This window comes from Nannospalax galili, unplaced genomic scaffold (assembly GCF_000622305.1).
Source record: "Nannospalax galili isolate Female #2095 unplaced genomic scaffold, S.galili_v1.0 scaffold149, whole genome shotgun sequence".
Taxonomy (NCBI): Eukaryota; Metazoa; Chordata; class Mammalia; order Rodentia; family Spalacidae; genus Nannospalax; species Nannospalax galili.
Window position 1 is genome coordinate 2,380,733 of NW_008359763.1, and position 6,389 is coordinate 2,387,121.

Consider the following 6,389-nt stretch of genomic DNA (forward strand, 5'->3'; position numbering starts at 1 on the left):
CGTAAGGAACATGTCCTCCGCTGTCAATTGGAGCTCTTCTGTGCTGATGGCACTCGCTGTCTCTGGTGACCTGATAGAGAAGGGGTGGCTCAGGGCCTTGCAGTTAGGGGTCACCCCTGAGTAGCCAGGCTCTCCCTCACACCAACAGAGGCTCCCTTTCAGGTCCTGGGCATTAAAGTGTGACTTTCAAAATCCACAAAGACATCTTCCCAATTGCTTGTCTCACTGGCCCTTACCATATCTACTCAGAAGGTTCCTCCCCAGACTTCCCAGGGCTGCCTGGTCCCCTCCCACATGGGGAGGCTCTGGGGTTTCCTCCTCCTTTGTTCACACTGGGCCTCCCCTCTTCGGCAACATCCTTCACTGCCTGAATCTAGAAGGTCAAGGAAAGGAAGCCAAAAGCAAATTCTAAAATAGTCTAGCATTGGGGTCTTGGCTGTTTCGTGGCTGTATAGGTAAGAAGTCTCAAGAGCAATCCTTTCCTGGAATGTAAGACCTTAAAGCGGATGCAACTTTTGTAACGAGACTGTATCAGTCACTTCTCTGTTGCTGTGATAGAAACATTGACCAAAGCAACTTATAGAAAGAAGAGTTTAGTTTATGGTTCCAAAGGCGCACAAGTCCATCATGGCGGGGAGGGGAGGTGGCAGAGGTGGCTGAAGGGGGAGTGGAAGCTAAGTTCTCACATCTTCAGGCAGGCACAGGAAGCAAGAGAGGGACTGGAGACCCAGCAAGGCTTAAGAACGCTCTCAGCCCGTCCCTTTGACGTGCTTCCTCCAGCATGGCCACACCTTCTAAGACCTCCCAAAACAGTGCCTCCAACTGGGGACAAGATGTCCAAATACTTGGAGCCTGTGGGGGACATTCTCATTCAAACCACCAACAGGAGGGTATACGTGTGATTCAACACACACTCCTGAGCAGAGAGCAGCTTGCGCTCTCCATAGCCAGTGGATGGAAGGCTTCAAATGATCTCTCCACAGGGAGCAGCCAGTGGGGTCTGACTGACTTCTAAGCTGCTTTCTCAGAGAACTGTAGCCTTTGCCTCTGCTTCCTTCCACGTGGAGTCCCCTTTCTGTATCTGGGACCTCCTGGTATTTCTTTTGCTCTTCTGTGTTCCTCTGGTCACTGCATGTCCAACTACATCATCCTCTGGGCTCAGCTCTAATGGCACCTCTTCTGAGAAGCCCTCCCTGACTGTCTGCTCTGCAGTCTAGGGGAGTCTGGTGTAATGTGTAAGTGGGAAGCAACCTGAAACCGTCTTGGTTTCTCTTGGGCCTCCCCACTGGCAGGGGGGCTGTGTGTGGAGTAAATATATGACTGTACCAGGCAGGGTGGCACACACCTTTAATCCTATCGCTTGTGAGGCAGAGGCAGGTGGATCTCTGTGAGACAGGCTGGCCTGGTCCACAGAGAGAGTTCCAGGTCAGCTGGGGCTGCAGGGAGACCCTGTCTCAACACAAACAAACAGTCTGGAAAGATGGCTTAGTGGTTAAGAGTACCAGCAGAGGACCCAGGTCTAGTTCCCAGCACCCACACGGAGGCTAACAGCTGTTCATAACTCTAGTTCCAGGTAATCCGACATCCTCTTCTAACCTCTGTGGACATTGCATGACATGGGTGCACTTACATACATACAGGCAGTACACTCAAGCACATAAAATTATAAATAAGATATTTAAACAAACCAACCAGTGAAAACAACAAACCAACAATAACAAACCATCAGCGAACAACCAACCAATAAAAAAGGCTGTTGGTTCTTGTTGCTACAGCAACACATTATAGCAAGCGTGTCTTAATACAGTCTTATCAGTTCACAGTGCTGGGGGCCAGAAGGCTGCAAATGGCCCTTACCAGGCAGCTGCTGCATTGCTTAGTGGTGGCCTACTTCCAGGGGTGACATCTTCCACCTCTTTCCCTTGTCACCCTAGCCTATGTCATATAGTACAGTTCTCTTGCAGGGTGTGGTGGCAATCCCAGCACTTGGGAGGCAGAGGCAGGTCACAACTCTGAGGTGAGCCTGGGTTACATAGTGACACTGTGTCTCAAAACACTGAAAAAAGGGGGCTGGAAAAATGGCTCGGTGGTTAAGAGGACCCAGGTTTGACCCCCAGTTTCCATATTTGGCAGCTCATAGCAGCCTATAACTCTAGCTCCAGGGGACCCAACACCCTCTACTGGCCTCTGTGGGCACTGCACTCACATATACAAACACCACACACACACACACACACACACACACACACACACACACACTTTAAAAATAAATCTTTAAAAAGAAAAGAAAAAGGTTCTCCCTCCCTCCTCTCCCTCCTCCTTCCACTCCTCATCCCCAGCTATCCCTTCCTGGACAGGAAGGAGGACTCAGAAGTTAGTGGTACTGTGTCTCCTGTGATGCCAAGTGGGCTCTCTCCTAGGAACCAGCTCCTGTGGGCTTCGCCTTCCAGTGACCAGGGTCTGACTCATGGTGCACAACATCTGGGTGGTCAATGGATTTTTCAGACTGTGCTGATGTGGGTGATAGCCTGGGATTGCTGATCAAATGGGGTCCCTCTGGGGAGGACAGCTTGACCGTCCATCAAGCGCCTCACTTAGGCACAGTCAGGAGTGCGGTTTTCACTAGGGACTGCCTCTTTCTGCATGATCTGATCATGAACAAGAAAGACCACATATGCCTAAGGCAGTGTTTGCCTCACAATGACAAGGTATATTATTGGTAGCTTTGGGGATATGAAGCCCAACAAGAAAAGCAATAGAGCATGCGTGTAAGTCAAGGAAGTTTACAGGAAGGAAGAGTGGCAGTAATTGCCTTTACTGCAGACAGAACAGGGCAAAGAGTGCCCGTTTCCTTCCTTCACAGAACTGACCGCCTTTCACGGGGTGACTTACTTAATTGCTTTATTATAAATGCACCTAGCACTTCGGAGGGTGGATGGTAGACGCTCAGTAAGTGCTTATAAACGAATTCACTAATAAGGGACGTGAATAAGGTTGGTGGGTGAGGTTCTCAGAAACCGTCAGGTGCCAGGGCTCCAAAGGGAAAGCTCTTACCGCTCAGCAGAGCTTTGCAAAGGTGTGGTTTTTTCCAGAAAGAAGTGAGGCAGAGCACAAGGTAGGAGTCCTACATCAGAGTCCCCACTGGGATATATAGTGTGCAACTGTAGGATTTGCACAAATCCTCTCCTAAAAGAGTTCTCATCAGGATTAAATCATCTGCACACATATATTAACGGGTCCCTATTCCTAGAAAGAAAGCCTTATGCTGGGCCGGCAAGATGGCTCAGTGGGTAAAGGTGCTTGCCACCAAGCCTGATGACCCGAGTTCAGTCCCTGGGACCTACATGGTGGAAGGAGAGAACCGACTCCTGTAAATTGTCCTCTGACTTCCACATGTGCACTGTGGTGTGCAAGTGTCACCCCCATATACACACAAAATAAATAAATATAATAATTTGTTAAAAGAAAACCCCATGCTGTATACTGTGCACAGGGCAAGTGTGTGATTTATAGATGATTGCATTTGGGCTAGTTCCTTCCCTTCTTTCCTTCCTCTCTCCCTCCTTCCTCTCTTTCTTCTCATTGCTGGTATCAAACCCAGGGTCTCGCATGTGCTGGGCGAGTGCCCTACCTCTGAGCCACACCTCAGCCCGTGTGCTAAGCTTGCTTGTATAAATGTCAATGGCCCCACAAGATCCGCTCCTCATACTGCAAAGCGATTTCAGTGGTAAGATTTCCTGCCACCGCACTTTGATCCCCGTTGGGTTGGACTGCTGAACCTAGTCCACTTTTGACTCCTCTGTGGAGTTTCCATTTTCAGGAACAGTGTGATTAGGTCCTAGGGGCTCACTTCTTTCTCGAACGTTACTTCCTTATTTTAGGGTCTTGTTTTTCCCTGTGCTGTGACTTTTTTCTCACTGTCTGTGGTTTTTGTGGTTTACTGTGGGGTACTGAAACTCAACTACTGAGTTTCTACTGTGATAGATTGCTTTATCTATTTGGGGATTAAAAACTCATTTAAAGTGCTGGGGTTTGTTCCTGATTGAAGTCATGGGGGTTGGTTCTGTCTCCAGCTTTACTGGGGGGTAACTGACACGGACATTTAAGGTGTGCACTGTGAAGCCACAATACATGTACACACTGAAATGATCAATAAAATCAAGTTATGCTGCACACTCACTATCTTCCTAGTTACCAGCATGTGTGTGCATTTCAGTGTGCATGCATGTATGGTGAGAATAGTTAAGATCTAGACTTTCAGTGCATTTCAAGTATGCAACACATTTAAAAAATCCTTTTTTGATTTATTTATTTTTGTTTTATGTGTATAAGTGTTATGCCTGCATGTGTGTAAGTGCACCTGTGTTGTGCAGTACTAATAGAGGACAGAAGAGGGCATCAGATTCCCTGGAACTGGAGTTATGGGCAGTTGTTAACCACCATGTGGGTGCTGGGATTCAAACCCAGGTCCTCTAAAAAAGCAGCCAGTGCTCTTAACCACTGAGCCATCTCTCCACCCCTTGTGACACATAAGTATTGTCACTGTATTACCCTTTGTGCCTCTGCACAAATCTTTGTGTACACATGTATGTGTGTGTATGATGAGTGTGTGCTTATGCATGTGATGTGTGAGTGTAGGCATGCTGTGCCACAGTATGCATGTGGAGGTCAGAGGAGAGCCTTGTGTGTCCTCACCTTCTACCTTTTTTGAGGTTGGGTCTCTTGTTTGCCGCTGTGTAGGCCAGGCTAGCTGGCCTGTGAGCTTCTGGGCAGGAGTTCTCTTGTCTCCCTCCTATCTAACTGTAGGAGCATGTCTGACTTTATGGGGCTCTGGCGATCATAACTCAGGTCCTCATGTTTGCACGTCAAACACTTTACCCAGTGAGCCATCTCGTTCTGTGCCCACTGACCACTGTCTCCTCTTTCTGCCTCCTGAGCGCTGGCGGCCTCCTGTCTTTTGCTGATGTTTCACTGGCCTCTGAAGCCCTGACCTCACCATGCTGCAGGCTCTCTGGCTGACCCTGCAGCTACACTTCTCAGGAGGGGACCATCTGCCCCAGGTCTCTAGCCCTCCTGAGGCTACTTAGCAGCTTAACTTGCACAGGAGTGCTCGGTGACAAAGAAGCATCTGCCCCCAAGTACTCAGAGTGCAGTGGTAGAGAAACCTTGTCCTGATGAACTTCAGTGGACAGTGGCTGCTCTCTGCACCCCGCTCTCTGCTCTGCTGCTACCCAGGAGACTTGCTCTTGCACCACAGGCCTTTCTCCCCTGCCAGTGGGCTTCCTGCTGGCTTTGGCATTTGGGAGGCGGGATCTGAGTGGGGAGGGAGGGCAGGTGTTCCTTGATGCTCTCCCTACACTGGGCTGCTTTGTTTGGGGGATCCTGCATCCCCACGGGATAGCTCCTTTGGGGAAAACCCCTTTCCATGTCTTCTCCTCTGTGCTCTGGTTGGACCACAAGCGTCAGAGTCATGCTCTCCCTCGTTCCCCTCGTAGCAATGGATTTCCCACTCTTGCTGGGCTTTGGGGTCCCCTTGGCTTGCAGCCTGCAGCTCTGTGAACAGACGCTTCATTAATGTTGCTCTCACACCATCGAGCTGGACACTGTGTTCTGCCAGGATTCTCATGGACGCCGTCACTATGGTTTCATTAACTGCAGGGCATGGTGACCTCACTTCAGGCTCCAGCTTGTTTTCCATCTCTGTCCTGGGAGCAGGGGCTAGACTCTGCTCATGGGCCCACCCCCAACAAAGAGACCTCTGTCTCCATCTGCTGTAGGGGGAAGTGACATCCATCGCCAAGAGGCCTTGACTGGTTCCTGTTTGTACAAAGGTCCTGAGACACGGAAATGAAGGCAACATGTATGACTTCTGAAGTTGGCAGCCAGATCCAAAGGGGCTGGGGACGCCTTCTGTCATTTGCTTTTTAATTATGTCTTTTAAAATATCCCTCAGTGAAGTTATTATCTGTGTCTTATCCCAATTTCTCCCCTTTCCTGGGAATGACACCCATTCAAAGGCTTGGACTTGGCCTTCCTCTTTTCTCTGAGAGACTGTCTTCTGATGTCTGCTGGGGGTCTTCCCCTTGGCTATGAGCAGCCGTCTCATGGCGAGTGCAGCCCAGTGCACGGTTCTGCCATTCCTCTCACTGGTGCAACCTCAGGAGGATGAACTCAGTACAGCTGGGCCAGAAAAACACAAGAGCTGGACAGTTCTTGGGACTCTGAACCATGTGTGCTGGATTTACTGAACCGTGAAGGAGAAAACTGGCATGCCTCTGAGCAGGACCCTGAGACCCTGCAGAATGTCTGGCCCACCTCCTCACAATGCTGCTTTCAGAAGGAAGGCACAGGTCAAGTGTACATGGGTCCACCACAGGGCTCCCCAGGGG